Below are 12,127 nucleotides of genomic sequence, written 5' to 3'. Positions count from 1 at the left end.
TTTTACTCATGATCTTTTTGGGAAAGGCTCTAACTGTCCTTTGTTACATATGTTTTGTTCTTGTTTTAGATAGGTATTATTTAAAATATTAAGAAAAAGTTTATTTTCTCTGTGCCTTTTAGTGTTGGGTTTTTTTTTTTAACTAAATGGGTTTTAGATTTTTTAAAAAAGCTTTTTCAGCATTTGCTAATGTAATCATATAATTTTCCAACTATTTGTTATGAATATGGCTTATTATATTTATAGTTCTCCTTATGTCAAATCAGTCATATGTTCCTGGTATAAATCTAACCCGGTCATAAAGTATGATCTTTTAAATATGTTACTGTAATCTATTTGCTGAATTTATTTTTAAAGATTTGAGTCCATGTTCATTAAGGCTATTGATCTGTAGTTTTCTTTTTCTCTTTTGTCTCACTCTGGTTTAGGTATTGAGACTGTATTTGTATATAGAAATCAATTGGAAAGGTCTATTTTTTCCCTATTTTTGTAAATTGTTTGTATAATAGTATAACTAATTTTTCTTTGGCTATCTGATAGAATTCATTTTGAAAATTCATGCAGTCTTTGACCCCTCAATCAAGGGACCAAAAGGAAGGGACAATGGAAGTTGATCTGGTCTAACACTGGCCTCGGGATTTTCTGAGTTCTGTGTCTCTACTATAAATTTTGCTTCTCATTTATTTGTGTTGCTCTCTCTCTCTGTCTCTGTCTCTCTGTCTCTGTCTCTGTCTCTGTCTGTCTGTCTGTCTGTCTGTCTGTCTGTCTCTCTCTCTCTCTCTCTCTCTCTCTCTCTCTCTCTCTCTCTCGTGTGTGTGTATGTGTGTGTGTGTGTGTGTTTGTGTGTTTAGTGGTCCTCAGCAGGACCCCTCTCGCTCCACAGCTATCCTCTGAGCACAAAAGCTAGGCTGGGGAGGAAAGGAGAGGGCGTTGCTGAGCACGGACCCTCTGCCTTTCCCTTTCTATCACTTTCTTCTGGTTTCAGAGTAAAGAGAGAAAAGTGAATTTGTTCAGCCAGTTGTCCTCTGAGACCAACCTGGAGAACAGGATCTGAAACCAGAGCAGGCCACATTCTGGATTCAGTGGTTAACCAGCAGATTAATAAATACCAGAAGGAGGAAGCAAGAAGAGTTACATGGAAGAGAAAAAAATGTCTCCCTGTGGTTCCAGAGCCCTCAGTTGTTTGTAAAGTCCAGTTTCCTGTTGTGTTCTAACTGGGGTGGCTGCAAACCCAGCTCTTATTTGCTGTTGCTTCACAGTGTCAGGGGCCTTCGTGGGCCCCACAGGACTGATCTCTGGGAGACCTCTGGTTCCTGACCCTGGGGATGGAGAGCTGCACTCTGGGCCAGTGATGGCGGCTACTGCAAACTGCACCTTTGTTGGAGGAGAGCCTCAGATGTCCGAGGATGGGGGGTGGGGGGAGGAGGGCTAGACTGAAGTCAGGTCGTGAGTGATCTTCCCCTCAGGCCCCTGCCCCCTGACTAGTAAGGCTTGCTACTTCAAATTGGCAGCCAGGAGTCTTTCCTTCAAAACAGAATTGGGATTATTGGTTCATGATTTGTTAACTGAAAACCTTTCCTCTATTGATTCATCTACAGAAACACAGGACAAACAGTCACTGAGCACCTGCTAGACAACCTGCAGTTCACAGCACTGTGCTAGGCACCAGGGGAGTCACAAGAAGGAAGATACCTGCCCGTCGAGGTAGCATGGCTCTGCCTATAGTGTGGTCTGACAATAATGCATATATTGGGTGTTTAGTGGTCCTCCATAGCACTTACTGTGTGCTAAGCACTTTACAAATCATCTCTCTTTTGATCCTTACAACTCTGGGAGGAAGGTGCTGTAATTATCCCTACTTTACAGATGAGGAAATTGAGGCAGACAGAGAGGAAATGATGTCCAGGGCTACACAGCTAGTACATGTCTGAGGTCATATTTGAATTGAGGACTTCTTGACTCCAGGTCTAGTGTTCTGTCATTTTCACTCCAGCTATCACTAGTCGAGATTTCTCACTACCAGGTTTGTAACAGGATTACCTGAGTGCAAATCTTACCTCTACTATTTACTACACCATGTGACTCTCCACAAAGTCATTTCACTTTGATGAGCCTTGGTTTCCTCATTTGTAAGGTGGGGATGATAATATCACTTAACTTCTGGGGTTACTGTGAGGATCAAACCTGATAATGTATGTAAAATGAATCTCTAAGTCCTACCTACAGATCAGTCGTGGTGACGATGATGATGATGATAATGGTGATGACAGTGGAAAAAAAACTCGATAATAAGAACAGTTTTAAGTCCCTCTTGTCCTGATAACTAGCCACTAACAGGAGAAAGGGCTTTGAGATACAGCTCTGTCCATTGTCCTTGTAAATCTGTGGCTGTGTGTCCTTCCTCAGACTTTCCATGGTCTTCAGCAGGATCATTTGGATACAGTCTTCCCATAGTGAATGTTGTTTCCTTCACCTGTGTCCTTCAAGCATTTCAGTGGTGTTTTCAGCTAGTGCTCAAGATAATCTGGGGAATCATTTAAATTTTCTCTCTTTTTTCATTCATTCATTCATCCATCCATCCATCCATTTATTTATTTATTTATTTCACTTTTAACATTCATTTTCACAGAATTTTTGGGCTCCAAATTTTCTCCCCCCTTGTCCCCTCCTCCCACCCCCAAACACCGAGCATTCTAATTGCCCCCATCTCCACTCCGCTCTCTTCTCCATCATTCCTCTCTGCCCTTGTCTCCATCCTCTCCTCTGTCCTGTTGGGCCAAATAACTTACTATACCCCTTTACCTGTATTTCTTATTTCCTAGCGGCAAGAACAGTACTTGACAGTTATTCCTAAAACTTTGAGTTGCAACTTCTTTTCCTCCCTCCCTCCCCTCCCCCTCCCTTTGGAAGGCAAGCATCAATTTTCTCTTGTTAATATTCATTCATTCAGAACCTACCCTGTCCTGAAGGCAGTAGACAGATGACCAAGATGGGCTTCTGACCTTCCTAGAGTTTACAATTCAGAAGAAAGGGCATCAATAATGCAGCCAGAGACGTAGAAGGAGATTGAAGTCCTTTTGGAAAAGGGTGAGGGAAACACTAGAACCTCAGTTTCAGAAAGGGAAGAGCCTGGTGCTGGGACAAGGCTCTGGGCTTCAACCTTCCTGCTCTGAGCATCAATCCCTCCCTGTCTCCAGGCAGCCGGTGCCCCAGGAGATTTGGAGGGAGGAAGCCATCCTCTGTTGAGTGGTGGGGAGGCTCCCAGGTGGGTTCTTGCTGTGGGAGCGGAAGACATTCATTCTTTCCCTAGAAGATAAATGCTCTGGCCCAGATCCATCTCCGCCCTTTATGTTTCTTACATTATTTTTTTGGGATCTGCTCCCCATCTCTTGGGTTTGGATAGGTTGGCGGCATCTTGGGCCACAGGCCAGGGAGGTTTTATAACTTTAGCTTGTTTCCTTATTCACACATCATTCATTTCTTTTCAAAAGGAAAACGATAGATCAGCGTGGGGAGGCCCCACTTCCCATACATGGAGCACATATGTTAACTTTCGAGTCCTGAATGTTTCAAGAGAGACCCTCGAGGACTCCACTTGGCCTCTGCCCCTGGCCCTATGAATTCTGCTGGAGCCCTGTCAGAACCGATGCAGAGAAAGAAGGAGATGCTGATGGGAGCAGGTTTGTCAGTCATGGCCATGAATCATGAAACTTGAAAACTCACCTGAGCTCATCATTTGTAATGAGACTCTGGACTCACTCTCCCAGAGAATAGTGATCTCCATCCTCCCATCCCTGAAGATTCCAGAGGCTTCCACTGAGGGGCTGGAATTCTCTCTTGAATGATATTGGCTTGAGTCCTCATTTATTGTGTTCCCCCTCTGTTAAGCCTCAGAGACTAATGCCCCAGTTTCAAGGGATGAAGTAGCACCTTTTGCAAAGAGATATTTCCTGTGAAGGTAGAGCAAAGAGAGGGGGCTAAAAGTCCACTCTCCTCTATAATAACTTTATCTGTGGGGAGATAAAGCCCAAATATGTCGGCAATTCTGCTTGGCACCTGCCCCATCGGGTTCACCTCTAATCTGGCTTAGCCAATGGGGGCATCACTATGGCTTCCTCTCTGCTGCCTTCAGTCTGGGCTGGCCCAAGCAGGTTACCAGAGTCTTTGCTCTTTGCCATCTGACCTCCATCAAATCCTGGCACAGGCTCAGCTCATAATTCTGGTGGTTTGCCCATTTGACATATCAAATCTCACAAGCGTGGAGCCATATCCAATATTTCTGCACCCCAAAGAAAGAAGGATTAGATACAGCAGAGATAGAATCAACAATAGGACCACATGGCAGGACCTTGGTGATGGGATAAGGACTCTCCCTTGACCATGGGCTAACATCACCTCTCTCTTCCTTGCACACAATGATGCAGGAAATCTTCTCTGGTTCTAGTTGGATGAGCCTCCACCGCCAGCCTGGGAGCCAGGCAGCTGCCCTTCTCTTTGTACAGGACTGGTTACAGAATGTCTGCGTGTGCTGCAACTAAGAAAGGAAAGACCTTACATGGCCAGTCCATCATCCCATGGCCAGGCCATCATCCTGTGACCTCTCTGCCATCCCATGGCCAGTACATTATGACACTGCTGCTCTGGAAGCAAATGATTGTTCAGATCTCATCCACGTTCTACTAAGGCCTTTTGGTTCCCATAGCATCAGGAGCAAGTTAGCAGCTAACTTGGTGGGAACCCTTGTTCAGAATCCAAGACCTCAGGATTTGAAAGAGCCAAAAGATAAGGGATAGGGCATAGGCCTCATCAGGGTTGGTCAAAGGCTAGAACAGAGAAGCCCATCTGACCTCGCATCCCTCCCTTCTGACACTTAGAGCAGGTTCTGGGTGGCCTGGAGCCTACCTTGTCTTGCTGGGAGTCATTCACCTCCTGCCTCCATTTTGTACCATTCTGGACTCCACTCTTTACTCATCTGGGCCTTCCAAACCTTGTCTTCCTTCAGGGCTCAGACCAGAGACTGGCATGAGTCCCCTCTCCAGTGATGCAAAGGCAGAAGTGTGATTCCAAACCGAGCGACTCATATTTCTGCACACTGAGCTGAGGAGTGTTTCCAGGGACAAGGCAAAGGCCATGAAGGTCCATCCATGAGAGCCACTCAGGCAGGCACAGTCAAGCAGAAATTACATGGGGTTGAAAAGGCACCAGCTCCCCAGTGGTCCCACTAAGCCATTGATTGAGTGTTGGAAGAGGGTGTAGGGATCGTGTTCTTTTTTGGGTGAATCAACTGAGGCTCAAAGAGAAGAACTGACCTCTGCACAGTCACACAAAGATTTGCAGAAGAGATAGAACCAAATTGCTCAATGGTTTAGCCCTAAGAGCCTCCATCTTGGAAGGTTTCCAGTGGAGTGGCCAAGTGTGGCTTAAAGTGTTTTTAGTTTTTTGTTTGAACAACAGTTTGGATAAAGACATAGATGACTGGCTGATCAAATCTGCAGGTGATGCCAAGCAGGCCAGGGTGGCTATCACACTGGGGATCAGAGTTAAGATCCTCAAAGATCTTGACAGCTCAGAGCTCTAGACTGGATCAAAGAAGATGAAACTTAATGAGGAATGGAAAGTCTTGAATCTGGGTTCAAAAAATCAACTTTGCAAGTACAAAATGGGGACAGTGTGGCTAGAAAGCAGTTCATTTGAAAACAAGCTAGAAATTTTAGCAGATTCCCAAGCTCATTATGGATGTCCAGGGTAAACATAATGGCAGCCAGGACAGCTGACATGATCTCAGGCACCATATTTGGCACATAGTAGGTGCTTAATAAATATTGATTGATTAGGCCACATTATAATGACCCAATATCTGGAAATAAGGACTCTGATGACCTTGGTCAGGTTCTAGGGGTAAAGATATTGGGTAAGGATATTGTTAAGTGTCTAGAAGAAGCTTCATCGTGGTAAAGGGCCATGGGAGGAGACGAAAGTGTTTACTGGAGGAGGATGAGGTGGGAGGGAACAATGTGAACATTCTCTTTCAGAATCTGAGGGACTCTCACATGGAAGAGAGCCTAGCCTCCTCTGCCTAAGGAGCAGTGGACTGGCAGGGAAGTTGGGAGACACAGTTCAGCTTCCTAACAATGTAGATGTCCTTCAAACAGGACAGACGGCCCGGGAAGGTCATAGATTCCTCCTTTCTGGGGTCACTAAGCCAAAGTCCACTGCCCTGTGGAGAGGATTCCTGTTTGAGGCTCAAGGGCCCCTGAAGTTTCTTGAGCCCTGGGAGCCTGTAATTCTTAAAATGGAAAAAGCCAGCCAGCCACATGTGAAATGGAAAGGCCTTGAGAGAATCCATTTTTTCTGCCAACATGACCTTTCAGTCTGCTCATGACCAGTCTTGTGGAGAGAAGAGGGTCCTAAGGACCCCCTGGGGTCCAGAAGGCAGCTCAGGCCCAGTCTAGCCCTTCAACAGCCTGGGCCTGAGGAACCCCAGGGCAGCTGGTAAGCTGCTTCAAGACAGAAATGCTTCCTGAGGCCACAGCCCTGACCTCCCCCAAGCAGCAGTTGCATTCTGTTCCCAGAACAGCTGGTCAGAGTTGGGTCACTGGCTCCAAGTCTAAGTCATCTCTCCTGGCCCCTTATCTAATCCAGCCTGTGTAGGACTCATCTACAAACTGAATCCTTTTCAACCTCTCAAGTTCTGCTATCACAGACCCAGGGCTGGGGAAGTCACATTCCTGAACACAGGTCACTGATGGTCCAGGAGTGATGACACTATCAGAGACGGTGCACCTGGGCTCCAGTCCTGACTCTGACACTTGCTGGCAGTGTGACCTTGGACAAGTCATGTGAATTCTCTGATGGGGAGTGAGCTGAGAGCTAGGATGCTACTCACAGCCCTCCCTTTCTTCCTTCAAGTGAAGCCCAAGTTCAGGCAACCATAGGCATTTATTAAGTGCATTTTGAGAACTTTGCCAAGCACTTCCAGGTACAAAGGAAAAGTAAACACAGCACCAGTTCCATTCAGGAGGGCTGGAAGGGGGGAACTCTAGGGCCCCTGAACTCTCTACCAAACACAAAATCCTAAGAATGCCTTCTGCAAAGGGGAAGGAAGATCTTACTCTGGCCAAGTGGGGCTGGTGGGGGGACTCTCCCTTCCCCAGCTGGCTCTCTATGGTGTCTCTCCCTGAGCATAGGTGACTGAAGAGTGATCATGAGATGGTGAGTTCCAGCCATGGACACTGAGTCAGCAGGTGGAGGGTTGTGAAGCTTCAGAATTCGATGTTGACTGATGGTGAGCACGGTTCCTGCTTCTCAGAGGAAAGTGTAGCCAGAGCCAGAGGATTCTGCTCTGAAAGGTCATCGCCAAGCCAGACCTGGGCTTGCCAGTAGATACTAACTTGTGAGTAGCACACCCATTGAAGGTCAAAGGGAAGGCAGAACATTGTTGTCTTTGCCTCCTGGAGCAAATACTAGGTAATGGGTTACTATTTCATGCTTTAAACATGTATCCACAGGTACTTGTGCATCTTACGTGTTTTGTGCCTTTCTTCTGTGGTAGAAGAGGTAAATAGTTATCCCATACCTGTTATGTACTTTGTACCTTGAGTATCTTTCAAGAAGGGACTGTTAATTCCTTATGGGGAGACTCTAAATATGAGCCATATGTGGTTGTTTAGTTCATTAGTCATGTTCAGCTGTTGAAGAACCCAGTTGGCATTTTCTTGGCAGAGATACTACCAAGCTCATTTCACAGATGAGGAAACTGAGGCAAACATGGTTAAGTGACTTGCCCAAGGTCACACAGCTAGGAAGTATCTGAGGCCAGATTTGAACTCAGATCCTCCTAACTCTAGGCCTGGCACTCTGTCCACTATGCTACCTGGTTGCCAGATGAGTTATATACTTAAGTTTTATTTAACGGATTTTCCCTGGAACCCTGAGGTAGAACCAATAAGCCAGAGAGAGGATGAGGAAAAAACCCTAAAAAAAAATGCTCTCCTAATGGAGATTTACTTCTAAACTGGAGCAAGCATAAAAGTACAAGTATTTCTCCTGTAACACTTAGAGGCACACTCTCCCCTAAACTACCTTAGTGCCTTTGTAGAGAGACCTCAGACTTAATGTAGTTCTTACGGAGCATTGGTCCCACAAGTTCCTGTCCTGGTGTGGCAGACATTGGTGCAGGATGGGTCTTTGTCTCAGTTACTACTGGGCTGGGTCCCAAAGGTCCCAAAGGGTTGGAGGGATGAGAGGGTCAGAAGCAAGAGAGAGAATACAAGCTGAGGCAATGAGAAGACAAGAAAAGTTAGGGTGGAATAAAGCGAGCCAGTGCCTCAGGGCTCAAAAAGGAGTTGATTTGGGATCCACCTTAGAACACCCTTGAAAGGTCTTCTGAGTTATTGCCACAATGGGAGTTGGGGTTGTCAGGGACAGCAGGACAATGTCAGGCACAGAGGGGAGAATGGGAGAGAAGTACAGGAAGGGAGAGAGAAAATCCTCAGGGACACTTCTTTCTGGGTCATGGCTGCAGACACCACCCCACTCACCACTTGAAGCACACATCAAGGATGAGGCTGGAGGACAGGTGTTCCAGGAGAAGCCCTGTGTGGCTGAGGGCTGGGAATGGATGCAGGATGCCTAGAGACCTCAGGTAGCCAGGGATCAGATGCCCTGGAGGCTTGGGTGGTCCCAGAGGCCACCATCATATGCCAGAATCCTACATCCAGACTGGGCATGACTTACAGGAAACGAGCACCAATGCTTTCCTGGGTGTAGACAAGGCTCAGCCTGAAGGTGAAACATCTACCCACTTCCATCTGTGCATTCTTCTTCAGTGGGGAATCACCTGGAGACTCCCATGAGTCTATTCTATTGCGGAGGTTTTACTGGGGTCCATGAAGGAGAGAAGCAGAGACTCTAGAACATGTCTCCATCTTTTCCACAAGGAGAGCAGAAGTGAATTCATATTGACACATTCCCCAGTTACTTTTCCTAACTGCCCAAAAAGGAGATAAAGGGATTCTAGCATGACCTGACCATGTTTCATAAGCTCTTTGCAGTCTCCACTTTCTTTTCTAAATGTTTGCCCACCATCTCTGACCAGACATTCCAGAATTTTCCCAGGAATAAAAGCCATGTTCACTGGCCTATAGTTTGCAGATTTCATTATCTTTACCTTCTGTAAAATTAGGACAGCACTTACCCTTCCTTCTGTGGTCCTGCAGTATCTGCAGGATGGGAAGACAATATCAAGCACAGTTTCAGCAATCCCAACGGCCAGTTCAGTTGCCAATGGAGTTTGTGTGGTTTGGCCTTATCCAGAGAGGTCAGATGACCTGACTTATCTTAGGTACCAGCTCCTTACTGGTCATTTGGAGGCTCCCTTTTCCAGAACTAGGTGCTCTCTCCATTGGCAGAGGAAGCTGATACAGAATGATAACTGAGCTTTCCGCCTTTGTAGGTCACCACAACACCATGGACCCCATCCCAGACCTGCTCCAATCCTTCTCCACTCCTCCCTGTAGCTAAAAGCAAACACACAAACCTTTGTACTAGTATTTGCCTTCTTCTTCAGAGGGACCTCCAATGTCACATGTTCTATAAAACACTGGATAAGAGTTGGAAGAACTAGAGAGAGAGAGAGAGAAAGAGAAGGAGAGAGAAAGAGAGAGAGAGAGAGAGAGAGAGGAGGACGCAGACTTGGGAGGTGATCAAGTAACAGGTAGATGGTGTTTGGGATCATGACTAGCTCAGAGCCCTCACTTTGGCTGCCCAGTGATCTGCCTTTGGCCTTCTCAGGGGTCACTGGGTGTTGGGGTCACATGCCCTGAGAAGCCTGGCTTTTGGCCTCAGAAACGTAGTTTCTCAGGCTCCTAGATCCTAACCTTACTAGCCTCATGTCTGGAACCAAGGTGTTGGGCATGAAACCAATGGGTGGGGTGATGACACACCCCTCCCTAATACTTCCTAAGCCTTCCAAACATAGATTTTATTCCATGATTATGACTAACATGCTTCTCTTCTTGACACTCAAGGCTTCTTCCTAATACCCCAGTAAGAAAGTAGGTTCAATTTTTTAAGAAATGGAAGTTGGTGAGGTGAAGGGGGTGACACTTCAAAAGGAAAATATAAACTGGTGGTTATTAACAAGCTCAGATGAAATGTCTTAATCCTGTCAAAATAGCCAAAAAGTGGATTATGTGGCAATGGAGAGAGAGATACAGAGTGAAGAAGGAGGAGAAGGACGAGAAGTAAAAGGAGGAACAGGGAGGAGGGAGGGAGGGAGAGAGATAGACAGAGAATCGCTGGGCTAGGGGACAGGTTTCAGTGGATAGAAAGCCAAATGCGGAGCCCAGAAAACCTAGGTTCCAATTTGGTCTCTGCGCTTTACCTAGATGTGTGATTCTGGATAAGTCACTGGAATTCTCTGTCTCAGTTTCCTCATCTGCAAAATGGGTCACCTCAGAGGTTTTTCTTGATATTGGTCTATGAAGTAATGAAAAACTGTCAATACCCCTTGGGGAGTGTGGGCTTGTTGGCATATCAGTCATGTGTCTGACCTCCATAGCTGCCCTGTTTCATCTGTGGAAATGAGGTCCAGAACTTCAAGTCTAGACAGGCAGTAAAGCATCCTCTTTCATGTTACAGCCCCCATGCTGCTGACTATTGACGTGGGTTTGGCAGGACTCAGAAGAGCCTTCTGGGGTCCTGGGCAGCTAAGGGCCTTCTCCTCACATGCAGAGTTCCAGGCTTCCGGGAGCTGCACACAAGCAGCTGGGAGGCCTCGGTCACTCCTCTTCTTGGTGCCAGATCACGGATCGCTCCTCCCCAGCTTTTTCCTCCCTGCTTCATTGCGTCTGTTCTGACTGAGCTAGCTTTCATCAGGGAATGAGCTTCCCTCTTACTCTGACCCCACCTGCTTCCTCCTTGCCTCCTAGGGCCCAGGGGCACACACACCCAGCCTGACAAATAGGAGGGAGGCCTCGCCAAAAACAAGACACCCTCAGAGGACCTGAAGAGACTGCTGTCTTGCCCAGGCAAGTTCCTAGAGGCTGGGTGGCCCAGGGGAGGATGCAGGGGGGCCTCTTTGACAGGAACTTCCTTCCACAAGGAGAGACTGGATGTTTGGGCTCATGGGCAGGTGAACTGGGGTGGAGGCTGCCCGTGGCTATTAGCACCTGGGCCCTACCAAGGATACTCTGGCACGAGGCCTGGTAGGCTGCCTGCAAGCCTTGTTCCAAAGGGTCTAGGCTTTCTGAGAACTGATCTATGAGCCAGAGAGCTAGGGACAGATCAGAAGGAACTTAAAACGTTTGTACTCAGGACAAAAGCAGAAAGAAACGACAGCTCGGCCCAAGGCATGAGCAAGTTCGCTTGCCTGTTGAAAAGCCGACAGAGTCAGCATTTTTGTGGAATCCCTTTTTCTTCCAACTCCAATCTCTCACCCTCTGGTCTTATTGCCAAGATCATGAGTCCTCAGTCTGGGAATAGCCAGAGAGAGTTTCTGGCCCTTTTACAGATGAGGAGACTCAGGGCCAGGGATTGAGGGGTTTGCCAGAGGTCCCATGGTTTGTAAATGGAAGTTCTAGGATATAAAACCCAGTGTCAGGGGCTTACCCCAACACTGTGAACCTGTGATATGGAAAGTCAGACTGGGGACAGAGCAGGGGAACTTTGAAGGAGGGCTGCTTTGGAGAAATAAAAGACAAAAGGACTTTATTTTTAATAGCTCTGAGAGAAAGGTCTTCCTTGGACAGAGTCTGAAGAGGGCAGTCACAATTCCCAGGCTTTGGTGTTTGTTTCCCTATAATAATGTGACTTCCTCTGGAGTATTTTTATTTAAAGACAACAAACACATAAGTTTCTAGTCCTGAAAAACTCTAAATATGGACCATGTGTCTGATTCCTGTGTGGCCAAGTGAGTGACATTTCCAATATCCACAACTTATTTCCATGTTAAAATAATTCCACGCTCAGCTAAGCCCCACTTACACACAAGTGTGCACCTGTTAAAATAGGCCATTTTTCATTACTAGTCTTCTACATTCCATGTGGGGAGGGTGTGGGAAGCCTAGAAAATGCCCCTAGAAAGCCAGGAAGGGCACCCCAAAGCTCAGACTGGCTTTGAGTCCAT

The 12,127-nt window shown here is 46.7% G+C and overlaps 1 long non-coding RNA gene across 1 annotated transcript; it reads left to right on the top strand.

The window, feature by feature from the left end:
* The first annotated feature begins 215 nt into the window (after positions 1-215).
* Positions 216-9,267, top strand: LOC140510350 (uncharacterized). Its single transcript, XR_011969210.1, has 3 exons — positions 216-1,704; positions 2,951-3,087; positions 3,492-9,267. It is a non-coding gene; the product is annotated as an uncharacterized lncRNA (long non-coding RNA).
* The last annotated feature ends 2,860 nt before the right edge of the window (positions 9,268-12,127 follow it).

Source organism: Notamacropus eugenii, chromosome 6, assembly GCF_028372415.1.
Source record: "Notamacropus eugenii isolate mMacEug1 chromosome 6, mMacEug1.pri_v2, whole genome shotgun sequence".
NCBI lineage: Eukaryota > Metazoa > Chordata > Mammalia > Diprotodontia > Macropodidae > Notamacropus > Notamacropus eugenii.
The sequence above is the reverse complement of the archived record's forward strand: the minus strand, read 5'-3'. Positions and strand labels throughout refer to the sequence as shown.